The sequence below is a fragment of the Crinia signifera genome, chromosome 4 (genome assembly GCF_055691185.1).
Source record: "Crinia signifera chromosome 4, ASM5569118v1, whole genome shotgun sequence".
Taxonomy (NCBI): Eukaryota; Metazoa; Chordata; class Amphibia; order Anura; family Myobatrachidae; genus Crinia; species Crinia signifera.
This window is the reverse complement of record NC_139220.1, coordinates 135,646,203-135,662,812: the sequence shown is the minus strand read 5'-3', so window position 1 is coordinate 135,662,812 and position 16,610 is coordinate 135,646,203.

Here is a 16,610-nt window from a genome sequence, read left to right as displayed (position 1 = left end):
TTCGGGGACTTTGCAGCAAGGACATTAAAGGAAACTTTGATTTCTGGTAAAAAAAAACCTTTTCTTTTTTTCCTTGTAATTAGAATAGCCCTCCCTTTCATGCAAATGAAAACTATTACTAAATTGATTGAACACATACCATTTTATATTGCAAATAATATTATTTATCAAGAAAATCAAAAGTACATTTATTGCTGAGGTGTTTGGTTATCACCAGTGTCACCATAACTTTTACAGTATAATATAAACAATGTTTTCCTTTAGCTATTACTTACTATACAGCATCTAATGGATAAAAACCACCTTAATATAGGTTGCACCTGGTGGTGTTAAACACATACCTTGACAGCACTAAATAATATGACTATTGGTGAAACAACCAATTACCCTGTAGTGTAACAGGAAAATGTTACTTTGGGCAGCTACCATAATCTTAAATGATTAAAAATGGCAAATATGCTCCCAATGTGTCACTGTATTACTGCCATCTTGACTTCCCCATTGTCATATTGTAGGAAATAGTTTAACCATTTATTACTGGCATTATGCCCATCTTACAGTATGTGTCTCTCAGTTATGTCACCTTCATCTTGTGTCTGTCACTTCTTCCTTTCCCTTGCTAGTAAAGGTCATGAGTGAAGACACACATCTGCAGGATATATTTGCCTGACACCCACCCTGTCTCATTATGACACTAAAGTACAAGTGACAGGAGCCAGGTGCTGCACAGTAACATCACATGCAACATCCATCTCCTGTCAATAGTTAGGACATACGTGCCTGCCTACTCTGTTAGATCTTCAGGGAGAAACACAGCATTTTGGGTACCCACCACAGCCCCCACTTTATAGGGGGTGTGGCCTAATGATGCAATTGTATGTTATACAGTATGTGTCATTTTAGCCCCACCTCTATCTCCTATTGAGGGGCAGTGCCTAATGATGCCCATCGCCACCCACTTGCTTGTTCTCTCCAGGTATGTCCAAGAGAGGAATTATAAAATGTAGTCAAGTACTGTATGATGTAGAAGCCAGCATTCCATAAAATTCAGTCTCCCAGGGGGCAGCCCACATCTCCTAGACCCCTGGAGTGGTGACAACAGGCTTTGGGGCCCGGGCCGGTGGTAGGGTGCTGGGCTCCTCCCTGCATGCTATAATTTGCACCCTCCCTCCCATACCGTATAAAAAAGACAGCACATGCTAGAGACATGCACCACAAAAGAGGGGTGTGTTCAATCAAGGAGTGTGTTTTTAAGTTATGCTACAAAGTAGCAAAATCGATTTCACATTACACCACACAGTAGCACAATCTTATTCACATTAGACTGCATGTAGTGTCCCTTATGCACATTACGCCACACAGTAGTGCCTATTATATATAATGTTACAGTAGTAATGACCCATACACATAGTGTCTATTCAAGTTCACTCTTTCTGACAAAATCTTTCTTAGATGGACAAAACCATGTGCACTGCAGTGGGAAAGATGTAAAATGTGCAGAGAAAATTAGATTTGGGTGAGTTACTTTGTTTCTGTGCAGGGCAAATACTGGCTGCTTTATTTTTACACTGCAATATAGATCTCACTTTGAAGTAAAACCCCACCCAAATCTAATTCTCTCTGCACAAGTTACATCTGCCCCCCTGCAGTACACATGGTTTTGTCCATCTAAGAAGGATTTTGTCAGAAAGAGTGAACTAGAATAAGGCCCATAGGACCTTATTCTGATTGATTTGGTCCTCCATGCATTCACACAGAGGACCAATGGTGTGCATGTGCAGATGCAGGGTGCATGCACCCACAACAAACATTCTGTTCGCTGGGTGCACGCACCCTACAAATTGGGCGGGGGTGGGGAAGGGCAGGGTGCGCCGGACAGCTCCATTAGCATATGGGAACGCACATGCTGGGCGTTCTCATACTAATGAGGCCGTGACGTGGGGGCAGGCAGCTGACATTATTGGATGTCAACTGCCCGTCATATCCTCACACAGGGCGCCCACAGTTTAGAGACACCTTTTACTGTGTAGTTGTCTCTGAACTGCAAGCGCTGGAGAAATCATGTGATGGTCGCCTGCAGCAGCTGCTTCCGTTTGTCTCTCCTGGCTGACAACTCACTGACAGCAGCAATGGCGGGCTCCCATAATGCTGCCTGTTGGGAGCAGCTGCTGTGCTGCCTGTGTGGTGTGCTGAGTCTACTGCCGGCACCGCTGCCTGTCATATACTTTGACATGCATGGGCTGTGGCAGCTAGCAGCAGCGGAGTCAGGTGGGGGAGAGTGCCTCTCAGGGCTGGCACTAACATGGTTTGCAGGCTGTACTGAGTGTGTAGCGCTGCCCCTGTGTGGAGCGCTAAGGCATGTGCCCTCCTGAAAAGCCACACCTCTTTAGGCCACCTCACTGGGTGTGGAAGGGGTAAATTATTCCACTGCGTATATGTTAAAAAGGAACACTATACTATTTCCTTTAAAAGCATTTATTTATAGGATTAAGATGTATCTTAGGCTGCATGTCTAGTTGCACTACGGGGTGTATTCCCATATTTTTTGTCCATCTGATAAGAGCTTGTCACATCAACATTCTGTTCATGTTGACATTATGCATGCAGACATACCTTGAAAATTCCCCAAAAAACACAGAGGATTGTCAAATGCTTAGAACACTACATTAAGTGCTGGACCTGCCAGATCCAAGGCTGAGGAGAGTGCAGGAAACAATGTTCATTTTTAACACATCAAATATTTTTGAATGGATTTATCTTTTATTTTTCCTACTCCACACAGAGCAGAGTTATAAAATGCGCCTAAATATTGTACATCAATAATACACAATATTTTTGTAAATATATTTACAATGATCATGTAAATGTAAAAATGATAATTACCCTGTTAGTCCTCCTGCTTACTCTTTCAGCTCACGCACAACAAAAAAGAGAATCATCTGTGTATATTTCTAATGAATTTGGGTAAGTTCCCAAATATGTTCATGCCTTCGTTTATTTTTTGAAAATGAGCAGACGTCATTGCCTGTAAACGGAAGCCAGCTCGGGATATCAGTGCTGAACACAACTCTGCTGCTGCCTAGTTATGTTACAGAAACCTAAAAACCTGTTGTGGAGAAATTTCATCAAACATTACTCTGGAATTTCAGTAAATGGTGCTTGACATCAGTAAAAGTACTCCTTTTCTGAAGCATCAATACAAAACCATCTTCAGAAGAATAATTCAACAGTTTCAATTTTATAGTTCTAGAATTCAAGTCTCTTGTGACTTTTTATGTGTATTGCTCACAAGGAATTTTACACTTGACTAAGCAGCATAGTAACAGTGTTTTAGTGTGTACTAAAATGTATCTGAAGAAAAAGAAGGGTGAAGAATACCATCCTTTTTACCAGATTGCACAGAGAACTCAGTGGAAATAATTCATAGTTCAAGTTCTCTAACAATGCCTTCCTCTTTTTTCTGTGTTTAGTCCACTAGGTGCAATAAAATTAAAGGACTTTCCTGGCCCGTGAAATGTGGGAAACCACAGAAGTATAGTAGGTGTGTTTGCTTCCCAGAACAGAGAAATAAACTGTGATTTTTCAAAGGCTTATTCGAAATAAATAAATAAATAAAAAAATGGGTACTTGTTGACCCGTGAGGGGACAAGCATACCTTCACAGGTGTTAGCCGTCCCCTGTCGGGGCTCGCTGCGCTTGCCATGCTTCGGGTTGGCGTTAATCCTTGGGTGGCGTTAAAAATAGGGGGGGCATTTGGGGGGGGGGGGCATTTGACCCATCAGGGTGGGGATACTGCGCTCGCCACGCTTCGGGCTCGGTGTCTCGCTGCGCTCGCCACACTATATGAAATCAAATCAAGAACTGTGCCATCCAACCCACAGATATTTATCAGGTGTTGAATTAAAATATCATGGTCCACGGTATCAAAAGCTGCTGAGAGATCCAGAAGGATTAAGATTGAGCAGTCACCTCTGTCTCTTGCCATCTGCTGCAGCATCCTAAACTGTTGGCTGCTCAGTGCTCCTCCGTCCTCTCCTCTCCCGCTGTCCAGTTTAAATATTTCTGGAGGTAGAGGGAGCTGTGGGGCGGACAGCAACTCGCAAGTGCTGGAGACACACTGTGCATGCCCTGTGGCCTTTCTGGAGCCTTGATCTCGCTCTCCACTGGAACCACCCTCCCTATAACCCCTGACAGTGTGCACACTCAGTTGGGAGGTTGTGGAGGCTTTTAAAGTCACCCGGATTCCAGGAGAATCCTAGAATCCGGGAGACTGCAAATATATCCTGGAGGGTTGCCACCAAATCAGGGAGAATCCAGGAAATTCTGCAACCCTACCCAGAACTGATTTCCAGTCCGCCCCCCTTCTCATGAGGCTGTCAGTGCGCTCTCTCCCCCCCCCCCCCCCCCCGGAGCTGTCAGTGCTCTCCCCCCCCCCCCCTTCATTCAGTGCACTGATTAGTTTTTTAAAGTATTCAATTTGCACAGAGATCCATCCACACAAATGTCGCCCTTGTTGGCAACAGAAGGGTTAATTGGGCTGGTGTCCCACCAATGAACCCAGGGTTAACTGAATAATGATCTGCCTAAATGTCCAGTTGAAAAGAGCAATGTCAGCCTGGTAATGTAATGATATTCAAGGGTTTTGGTCTAGAGCAACAAGGGTTAATGGATTATTGTGTAGCAGTAGTTCATCAGAAGATGTTAATAGTGCTGCTGAAGTTGATTTGTGCTGTATGATGTTAGCAAACCTATAGCAGTACACATGCATATAAAGCACAGTCTGATAACTCAGAGATTACCTCTTATGCTCATCTCTCCCATGTGGAGGTAGGAACGAAGAGGACCTTGCTTCCACATGCTGCATGCAGTGTTAGGCAGCCATGTTTAGAAAGTTTCTACAGGCAGGCTCACATAGCGGACAGGCAATGGAGTGTGGAGCCTCAGCAAGGTGACACACCAGAACACCAGGAACCAGGATGCCGGACAGAAGGCTGTAAGTGTGTGGTGGGCAGATACTCCATCAACAGTGGGCGGAACTGAGGTGTTTCGTCTCTGTGGCAACCAGAGACTTCCTCACAAGATTGTCCCTGTGCTTCCGCACTTGCTTAGCTAGGGTGGTGCAGCACAGGGAGCATACAGCGGAGGGTTGCTGTGGGTAAAAGGATCTGCCCGGGCCCTTCCAGAGGCCAGGGCCCGGGACAGCTGTACCCACAGCACCCCCTGTCGGCGGCCCTGTAAATATCATGGGCTGACAGGCGGGTTATAGTTGAGTTGCTACCACTTTCTCAATAACCTTTCCTAGAATAGAAAGGTTTGATACCAGTCTGTAGTTGCTCATGCAGTCTGGGTCTAAATTAGTTTTTTTAAGAAGTGGTCTAACAATTCCCTTAGTGGCTCAGGAAAAATGCCTGTTTGCAGAGAGCTTTGAACTATTTTTGCAAATACAGGGCCGATTATATCCATGCACCCTATTAGTAGCTTAGTTGGGGCAAGGTTCAGGTCACAGGTGGTGGGATGCAGCCGTTGGGTAATTTCTGCAATGACTTTTACATCTATTGGGTCAAAGTTGTTCCAAGAAGACATGTGGCTTACATTCGCAGGCTTGATAGTTTGGCACTCCTTTGATGACACTGTGGGGATCCCAGCCCGGATGAAAGATACTTTATCTGCAACGAATTTAGCAAACTCATTGCAACTTGACTGGGAGAGGGCTTCTTCAGGCTGCAGGCATGCTGGTTTGCAAAGCTTCTCCACTGTACAGAAAAGCTGAGCAGGCCTATTGTTTGCTGCTCTGATCTCATTTGATAGGAACTCTGATTTCTTACGATTGATTGTTGATTGATATTCTCCAGTATGTTTCATTAGTTTTAACTTATCCTCTACCATGTTCGACTTCCTCCACAGTCTTTCAATTCTACGACCCCTTTTCTTGAGTTCACTAACACTGTTGTCAAACCAAGGGGCTTGATGTTGTGGTGTACGTGGTCGTATACGCACAGGGGCTATAATATCCATTGCAGCTGTCACATCCCTGTTATAGTATCAGACTAGGGAACAAGGATCTTCACAGGCCCCCATTACTGCAGAGAGATTCAGGTTTGCTGCTAGAGCCTGGGGAGTCATACCCCTCCTTGGGCGATATCTGGTCAACTCCATGGGTAAGGTTTTATTTTGAGGGGTTGCAACTGATAACCAGATTTAGTGGTGGCCAGACCACGTGACTGGGTTTATTTTTATGTCAGAGACTTCTAATCCAATCTAGAAGACAAGATCAAGAGTGTGGCCACTTTTATGTGTAGCAGATGTAATGACCTGTGTGAGGCCCAGAGCATTAATTGTACACAGGAGATCTTGACCAAGACATGATAGCTCATCATCAACCCATGTGTTGAAATCACCAAGGATCAGCCATCTTTGGTGCTCCAGAACTAGTCCAGATCTGCAAATTCTTTTAGAAATATCTTTCCATCTCCAGGGTGGCGGTAGATGAGAAGCACTCTAAAACCTAATTCTGTAGAACTCTTGGCAGCAATGCACTCAAATGAGTGAGTACTTTCCATTGGGAGGACTCTAAGTTTAAATGCGTTTTTAAAGCAGATGGCCACTCCACCTCCTCTGCGGTTCAGTTTTGGGTTGTGAATGATGGAGTAATTTGTTGGAACTGCAGCTTCCAAGATAGGTGCCACATTTTCGTCTAGCCAAGTCTCTGTAATAAAGGCAAGCTCTGAAGATTCGATAATGTCCGCAATTGTAGCAGTCCTGTTTCTTATGGATCTGGCATTACAAAGGACAGACCTGATTGGGCATACAAGAGGGCCTGTAGTTGTTGCAGGGGTTTTAGGAATGTCAGTCACAGAGCAAGAATTTACAGATTTGTTCTTCCACAGCACAGGACCACTTCTGTTTGTCTCCTATTTGAAATTGGTGAGCCTGAGCGCACAGGACTTTGATGATAACAGGGGTAAGATATTTTTGGCCTCGCTTCCCATGACTGCCCCTGTAAGTTTTTTTGAAAATGCCAAGGGACTTAAGTCTGGAAGCCTGTGCTGGATTAATAGGAACTGTCGATCGTGGTGGGCGGAGTGATAGTATAAAGCTGGAGGAGTACAACATTGAGAGTTATGACTGGAGTTGTGAAGAGTCTAATTTACTTGGTTATTGCTATGTCGTTGATGTAAAATGAAAGACAAAAGTTTATTTTCAGTTGCTTATTTAGAGTCACACACATTCCAGAAAACAGCAAGCTTGTGGAAAGGTGTTAGAAGCCATTTCTATTGTGTTGGTGTGAAAAACTCAGTGTGAGATCCCTTTTAAGTTGATATTCCTTAAAGATAAGATGTCTCCTGGGAATAAGCTTGGTTGTGTTCTGTGTTTTAAAATGAACTGCCAGAGGTTTACAGGCTGTTGATATTGTATTTTGGAATATTATTGCAAGAAATCAGTTATTTGCTGAGCAGTACACTACAAATTTGGTACTGCAGGTTAGTATATGTTTGATAGGAATATGGTTCCCACTATGAGGGTGAGGGAAAGAGTCACCGCTCTCCATGTAGGTATACCCCATTATTTTTTGTAAGGAAATGCTCCTGGTTACTTTTGTCAAACCCAGTGATGTCTGCATGCACAACTTGGTCTGTAATGTTACGACCCCTTCTGTAACAAGGCATTAGAGTGTTAGACTTTAGGGATGTCAGTGATGGGTCAGTCTAAAGGAGCGGCCAGTGTGTGTCCCATATTTGTCAGTTGTTTACTCATATGTGAGAAAGTATTAACCTATGCTAACGCCACTTGTTTGTGGTTTACTAGTTTTCTACATAAGCTGTATTCGGGGTACTGCTAATGCTTTCTCTCTGACTGCTTTAAGCTGTGTACTGGAATAGCCTTTCTCAAGAAATGTGTGTGTCATTTTAGTCAAATATGCATTCATATCCCCATCCACACTGCATATTCTCCTTACTAGGAGGAACTGTGAATATGGTAGGCCTTTCTTTAGGGATGGTGGGTGATGGCTAGAGGCTACTAGGAGAGAATTTTTGTCAGTAGGTTTAGTGAACAGGGATGTGGTTAAGATGCCCCCTTTGTTGGTTACTGTTTCATCTAGAAAACTTACATTCTGTTTGTCTATTGTGTACATAAATTTTACATTGGGGTCCCCCTGGTTGATGTTGTGCATCATATCCACGAAGCCCTCCTTAGTACCGGTCCACAACATAAATACATCATCAACGTACCTTGTATGAACAGTATCTTATTGTTATACTCTGGATTGGCAAAGAATAAACTATTCTTTACCCCAAACATAAATGCATTCACTTAGACCGGTGCGGCACAGGACCCCATTGCACATCCACAAGTCTGGAGCAAGTATTCCCCATTGAACATGAAACAGTTTCTATTAAGAGTCAATTCAAGCAATTTCAGGAAAAAGTCCACATGTGGCCCCTCGTATTTTTCATTGTTACAGATCAAATTGTTAACGGCATTTAGTCCCCTGGCATGTGGGATATTTGTATTTAGGCTGATAATCTCAGCTGTACAGAGCCAGCAGTCTTGTGGGACATTATTATTATTATTATAATCATTTATTTATATGGTGCCACAAGGGTTCGGCAGCGCCATGTCCCATGTTAGCCAATTTACTCCTGAACATACCAGTGTCCTTCAGGTAGGTAGGCTGATCTTGTACAACACCTTGCAAAATAATATTCTATATAGCGGGAAATGTCATAATATAAAGAATCATGATCGGCCTGCCCGGGGCTTCAGTGGGTTCTTGTGCAACTTAGGTATCGTATACTGGTGTCTTTGGCCAATTTCTGTACAGTGACAGGTATAGGTTATTGACAATGTGACCATCTTACAGCATCGATAAGGATCTCTTGTAACTCACCCTGGTGTTGGATAGTGGGGTCAGAGTCCTATTTGACATAGGTGTTTTCACTTTTGTAGTCCAGTAGGTTAAGCACCACTATCAGCGGGGCATATCACAATGTCCTTATATCCTGATAAATCTTGCAGAGATCGGTTTTTAAATAAAATCGAAAGGTTGAAATCAACTTGAGCTTGCCTCACTACATGCTTTTGAAAAGACCTTGGGCCTTATTCTAGTTCACTCTTTCTGACAAAATCCTTCTTAGATGGACAAAACCATGTGCACTGCAGGGGGGCAGATGTAATATGTGCAGGGAGAGTTAGATTTGGGCGAGTTATTTTGTTTCTGTGCAGGTTAATTACTGGCTGCTTTATTATTGCACTGCAATATAGATCTCACTTTGAAGTAAAACCCCACCCAAATCTAATTTCTCTGCACAAGTAACATCTGCCCCACCTGCAGTGCACATGGTTTTGCCCATCTAAGAAGGATTTTGTCAGAAAGAGTGAACTAGAATAAGGCCCCTTGTGTGCTGCCTGCTTGCCTGATTATATCATTATTTCATTGGAAGGACCCCAGGCAAAAAACAAAGTTTGGATATATCCTGAGTGCTCTGCAACCACTTGCTGAGGCACCAACTACCATCTTCTTGAAAAACCCAGAGGGAATCATTTTAATCCATGGTATCCTCACGCACCACTCTACACGAGTATGAGCCAAGCACCAGCAGATGTTCCAGGATACTCCCATACTGCATTGCAACTAGGAGAGCTTCTGTCATTTTCTCAGGCAGATGCGGACAGAATTCTGTTCAAGGATAAGCTTGCGACTTCAGATGCAGCGGATGACACCAAACAAAACTACTACAACCTGCTTAAATTTAAAAAGTGGAAAATAGATTTCTACCTACATGGAGTGTCATTATCAGACTAATACAGGGATCGCAGAATCCCACGGGGGTTACGTATTCACAACTTCCCAACAATTGGACGATATAATCCTGATTTTTGTAGGCAATGGGCAGCAGTCCTTAACAAAGCCTCATTCGATCTAATCCTCATTGTTATAGAGGAAGCATCCAGAGAACTAAATGCTGTCAGAACGAAAATAACAAACCTTGAAGCAGACTGTATACCTCTATTAAGAACTGATACCTCTGAAAATTGGATTATGAAACTGACACAGCAAGTGGATAAATATCGTAAAGACTTGCTGAAATTTAAGAAAGATAAATATGACAAAGTTCTTAAGGACTACGAAGAAATAAAGTGTACATTTGGGCTAACCAGTCAGGTGGCAAACCCAGATACGCAAGACAATGCTATCAATTGAGAAGCAAACGTACACAACCAGAGACAGACACCTCAAGCGGGGCAATGTCATCAAACAGTGAATCAGAGGTACCAAGTGGAGGAAGACGTGCGGGCCCAGGTCCCCCGTTTAGGGGTAGCTACATGAGCGAAGCTTGCAGCAACAAGCAAGCAGGCACTAGAAGAGGTGGTCATTGCCAAAGGCAAAGGGACCCGACTGATCAATTCAGTAAGAAGTTGCAGGACATTCTAACTACCGCTGTAGCATCGGGTAGCATTGACCAGAAATTGGCTGAGGCGTTGCTCCCTAAAAACCCTGTGGTTGCGATTTTGTATACCCTTCCAAAGGTGCACAAGAGCCTGGTAGACCCTCCTGGCAGGCCTATAATATCTGCCAGGGGGTCGCTCTTTCAGGCCTTGTCAGTATATTTGGATGCATTGATCCAACCATGTATTACTGCTTCTCCTGGACATATCAGGGACACCACTGCATTTCTTAATCTGCTTGCCTCTATTGATCTTGTACCCACAGGTAGTGTGCTTGTGAGCTTGGATATCACAAGCTTGTATACCGTCATTCCAAATGCTGATGGGTTACATGCCATGGATAAATTATTGAGGGGCAATCCCTTGTATTGTGGTCCTCCTTTAGAGCTTGTCTTGGAGTTGTTAGACTTGTTACTTACTCATAACTACTTCATTTTTGACGGGGAATTCTACCTGCAGCTGTCGGGGTGTGCGATGGGGTCCAATGTGGCCCCATCGTACGCTAACTCCTACATGCTGCAGGCGGAACGTGGAATTTTCCTTGATGTGCCTGGCGTACGTGAAAACATCATGGCGTACGCCAGGTACATCGATGACTTGTTTTTTATCTGGTCAGGGCCAGTGCTGGCACTTGAGACACATCTGAAAGAACATAATATGTCTGGCAGTCCGGTCAAGCTTACACACTGTATACATCCATCTAGTGTAAATTTCTTGGACGTACAGGTGTCTGTACTTGATGGCCATATTTCCACTGATCTGTTTACTAAGACCACAGATCGCAACACCATACTTCATGCAAATAGTTTCCATCCCAAACCGCTGAAGTATGGGTTGCCCTACTCGCAATTTTTGCGAGTCAGAAGGATTTGTAGCTCTGACCGTGCTGCCATTGTTCAAATGGACAAAATGTCATTAAAATTTGAGGAACGTGGCTATGAAAGATCGTTGATTCATGCTGCTAGAGAAAAAGCCATGTCCAAGAGTAGAGATGACTTACTCACAGTACACCCCCGTAAGACCACCGGTGATCGTTTGCCTTGGGTCAACCACTATAACACTCAAAGCAATGAGATCAGTAAAAAATCTAAGAGATGGTGGCCCATTGTTACAAATGACTCTAAAATAGGCCTTGCCGAACAAAGATTGATGCCATGTTATCAAAGGGGCAGAAATATTTTTGATTGGGTGGTCCACACAGACATCTCGGGGGTTACCAGCAGCCAGGCCCATTCTGGTAATTTTCTGTCCCGCAAGAATGGTTGCTACAGGTGTCTGGGTTGCCTCACCTGTAGATCCATGACAGCTTCCCAATTTTTCTGTCATCCTTTTTCTGGTAAAAAGTTTTTTATCAAACACAGGCTAACATGTACCACTAAATACGTGGTGTACCTTTTGACCTGCCCGTGTGGGTACGGTTACGTCGGCAAGACGGACCGTACCATTAAGGATCGAATGGCCACCCACCGGCACTCAATCAAAAATGCGATTGAGAGTAAGGTTAGTGACCAGCCGGTGGCTCGCCACTTCTTGCAGGCCTCCCATGGGGTCTCTGCACTCCGTTTTATTCTAATAGACCATATTCCAGCAACTATCAGACGGGGTGACAGGTCCCTTAAACTACTGAGGTGTGAAACCGCTTGGATCCACCGTTTGGGGACTCTGTCCCCACGTGGACTTAATGAGCATTCTGGTCTCCGCTGCTTTCTTTGATATTTGATTTATTTTGAGTAGATGAGTTACGTAGCGCGAACAGCATTTAGCGCTATTGACATATTCTGATTATATCAACATTACTCTATGCCGCTATTGTCTCTTGAGTTATTCAACTCTGTTTTCATCATGCTAGCTGTTTTTAATCTGTTCTGTACCTTTTTGTACCTTTTTTCATTGTCACTTTGGTGATTTAATATGTGTGCTGTGTTTTTGTTTATAGATCTCCGTGGCAACGGAGCCACCGGTCCGTCGGACCGCCTCTACGCCTGAGCGCGGTGACGTCACACGGCGCTCAGTGATGACGGTTGCGGAAGACGCTTGCAGCTGCTCCCGCGCCCGGTGGGTCGTGCTGTATGGGATTGTGAGTATAAATATCACTTACTTGTTATTGTTTATTTGAGTCTGATGAAGAGGCATTAAAGACCTCGAAACGTTATTCTACTTGAGACCTGTTTCCTGACTACTTATTGGGAGTGCGGCCACCTGCGTTTATTATTGGGATCCAACACTGTGGAGTCTCTGGACCGGCACCCTTACAGTTATAAGTTTGGCGGAGGTGCTGCTTCTAAACAACGATTACTATATATATATATATATATATATATATATATATATACAAAAAGAAAATGAGATGAAGCGCACCAATCAGTGTTAAAATAAACACAGATTTTACTTATAATATACTGACATACATTGGGGTATAAAAAGCACAGCTTGCCATGGAGTCGGGCAGCACTGCAGGTAGGCACTGATGGAATAGCCGTTAATGCGGTGATCAATCACCAGCAGGACACAGACCCAGCAGCCTCTGCTCAGGAACTCTCCACCACAGCAACACGGACCAAGGGGACGTCACCACATCAGGATCACGGTAAGCCACGCCCAACGCGTTTCGTCACAGGTTCGGACTTCGTCAGGGGGTGTGACTACCTCCTGACATCCACATACTTTTAAACCCGCAATTTAATTGATCACAGGTGCCACCAGGCAAACCGTCATTTACATTTTAAAAGGGCCACATAATTAATATACTTATAACATATTCAAATACATCATATATAATACATAAAGCAAATATAACATCATGCACGCTGGTACACCTCTGAATATTGACTTAAAAACATATATAAACCTAATATTTATTGCATAAAAAAGTGCTACATGATAAAGTGATGAGTGCTAAAGTGCGATATTTAATATATAATATATTGCTATAAAAAATACATATATATATAAAAAATTATATAAAAAATATATAATATATATCTATGTAAGTGATAAAGTATCTATAAGAGAAAAAATATATAAATAAATATATAGACATTTACTATATATATATATATATATATATATATATATATATATATATAAAATATATAATGGTGATAAGTGACAAAATATACTATATTATCAACTTCCAGACGGTATCAGCCTGCAAGACTCACAGACAGAGATAACAAAATAGAAAAAAAGAGACATTTAAAAAAAATTGTACACAAATTTTTACATTTTAAAAAGACAGGTGTTTCCGACATTTTTACATCTGTCAATATCTAAAAATATATTAAACTTAGATACATATCAGTATATAAACACAACATCTGTATGCACATAAAAACAAAGACTGGATATGCATATAGGTATCTAAACAGGGGTGAGAGAGTAGGACCATAAATAATAATTAGTAAAACTTTGTACAAACGGAGATACACACATACACTAGCTAGCGGCAATGAACCAGGAGGAGAAATAGCCCTGCATCAGGACACCATGGGAACACTCGTTAAGGTATCAACAGGTGGGGTTATTCACCCTACAATACCTATGACACCACGAGTGATCCAGACATAGCTCCCTATTGCAGGAAAGGGGTTCTATATATATGTAGAAATTCGAGGGCACTCACCAATTTGATGAATCAAGGTTTTAATAGCATTCAATATCTTACACTGCCATGCCCGGTTGCACCCTGCATCTGCACATGTGCAGAAATGCATCTGTGCATGCGCAGATGCAAAACATTGGTCCCATGTGCAAATGCACAGGGGGGGGGGGGAGAGAAACTACAATAACCCCCTAAATATGAGTTCTGTTGTCAGTCAGGACAGGGATATATTGTTTTATATATTTTTTATTTATTTTGCTATTTTTAATTTTTTTTTTTTTCTTGTGTTAAACTAAGAATAAGTTCCCAATTCCACGATCTGCAATGGTTAAACTCTTTGCAACAAACGCAATGAGTTTATTTATCTAAAGTGTGCAATTTTATACTCTTAATCTGCAATAATAGAGTATGCAAGTTTTATTAATTAGATATGTTGCCAAGGAAATAGAATAACAAACTGGAGAGATTGGTGGAATATGTACCACATGATTTAGGGACATGTGATCAGAGGTGTATTTTAGCCAGCCCCTGACTCAAGTGATGGAACACAGAATCCATTACAGGGTTGGCGGTCCTAGAACCATAGGAATCAGGACCATGTAATTGGTAATGTACTCCAGCCAGCCCCAAATCCAGAGCTTGGAATGAAGGACTGACTTCCGGGCTGGCGGAGTTATGTGACCGGTCAGACAACTGCACAAACCGGAGACTTCTGGGTGGCACGGCCGGTTTGCTGGGCAAGATCCCGGGGAGCGCTGTAACATTGGAGCTCACCCCAGGAAGAAACGCCTCATAAAGGAATGACTCACCTAATTTAAAAAATAATAAACACCAGTATTAAAAGGTAATATCACCTCACTATCACACCTACGGGGATCACATGACATAAAAATTGAGGTCACATGACTGGGACAGAAAATAAGTAAGTGCAATATGTATGTATATTAAGAGTCTCTTTTATGTCTGTCTTCTATTGTTTAGTTTATATAACTTAGAAATATGTATGCAAATAAGGTTGAAATTTTTTTAGATATTCTTTATATTCACACAGCGTGCAAGCTGTAGCAATTAGTGGCCATATTGGCCTAGTATGGTATAAATACAGTGATCCAAACATGGGGAGGACATCTTTGAAAAAGCTGAGGACCCCATCGTTGAAACGTGTCAGTCCCAGACACCACATTTCCTCACCAATCCATTTATTGTGGATTACAAGTATTGACTCTATAATGGTTACCTGAACCAGGACTTGTGGACACCAATAAATGGGGAGCAGCACATTGCCAACTCAGGGCAACCAGCCTCCTGCACCACTCCAAAGGCTTTTTCCATCCATCTGCAAAAACAGTGCAAGACTTTTCCCGCCAATTGTGAGTGGTAAAATACACAAACTGTCCTCATATTTATCTCCACAATTGCCTTGCCATATCACAAGTCCATCTATAGGAACAGGATCCTATTCAAAGAGGAAAATAGGGGGGTCCTTTTTCCCCATTCAATGTCATATAAATCAAAGTTATGATCTCTTTGTAATGTTTTTAATGTTACATTTTATTTTTGTGTCAGCATATATGTGATATGAAATGTTTATATTTGGTATGCACACTGTGTGACAATGCATCTTTTCTCAGTGCGCAGTTTCTTTTTTTTACCCCTTTACACCAGCCTGAATAACCCGGATTTGCACGCTGTGTAAAAGCTTTTATTTGGAATTCCCAGGTCATGATACACAGCCTTTCAACCTCGCTAGCGAGCAGGGATGCACACGAGTTCAACCTGGCTCACTGTGCAGTGTAAATGCGAGCCGGGACCAGTTAACTGCAATGTAAAAGCTGGCGCTGAGAGCTGCTCCCATAATACAATCCTATAGTTATGCCTTGGAAACTGCCAAACAAACATATTTCCAAACTCTTATTTCTACTCAAGCTTCTAACCCAAAATGTATTTTTAATCCATGTAAATCCCATTTCAATCCTCCCTCACCCAAGCCACCAGCCACTATCCATGCATCTTGCTTCATACTTCAGGGATAAGATTGACAAGATCAGAGATGAATTGGTATCCTCCAACTCATTGGTGATCTGCTCCATTCCATGCCTGAGCCCTCTGATGCATTTACTTCATTTGATCCCACAAATGAAAATAAAGTATGTGCACTTTTCTCTTCCTCCCACTCTACTACCTCTCCTTATGACCCTATACCCTCACAAATAAGTAAATCTCTGTCTCCTGTGCTCATCCCAATCTTAACTAAAATCTGTAAGCTCTCTTTCTCTACTGGTGTCTTTCCTTCATTGTTCAAACACGCAGTTATTACTCCGATTCTGAAAAAAAAAAATTCTGACCAAAGCTCTGTCTCAAACTACCGTCCCATCTCTCAACTTCCATGTACCTCCAAACTACTTGAAAAACTTGCCTACACTCGCCTCACACACTTTCTTAACTCGCACAACTTACTTGACCCGCTTCAGTCAGGCTTTTGGGCCAACACTCCACATAGACAGCACTGACTAAAGTTGTGAATGATCAGGTCACTGCTAAGTCTAAAGGCCACTATTCA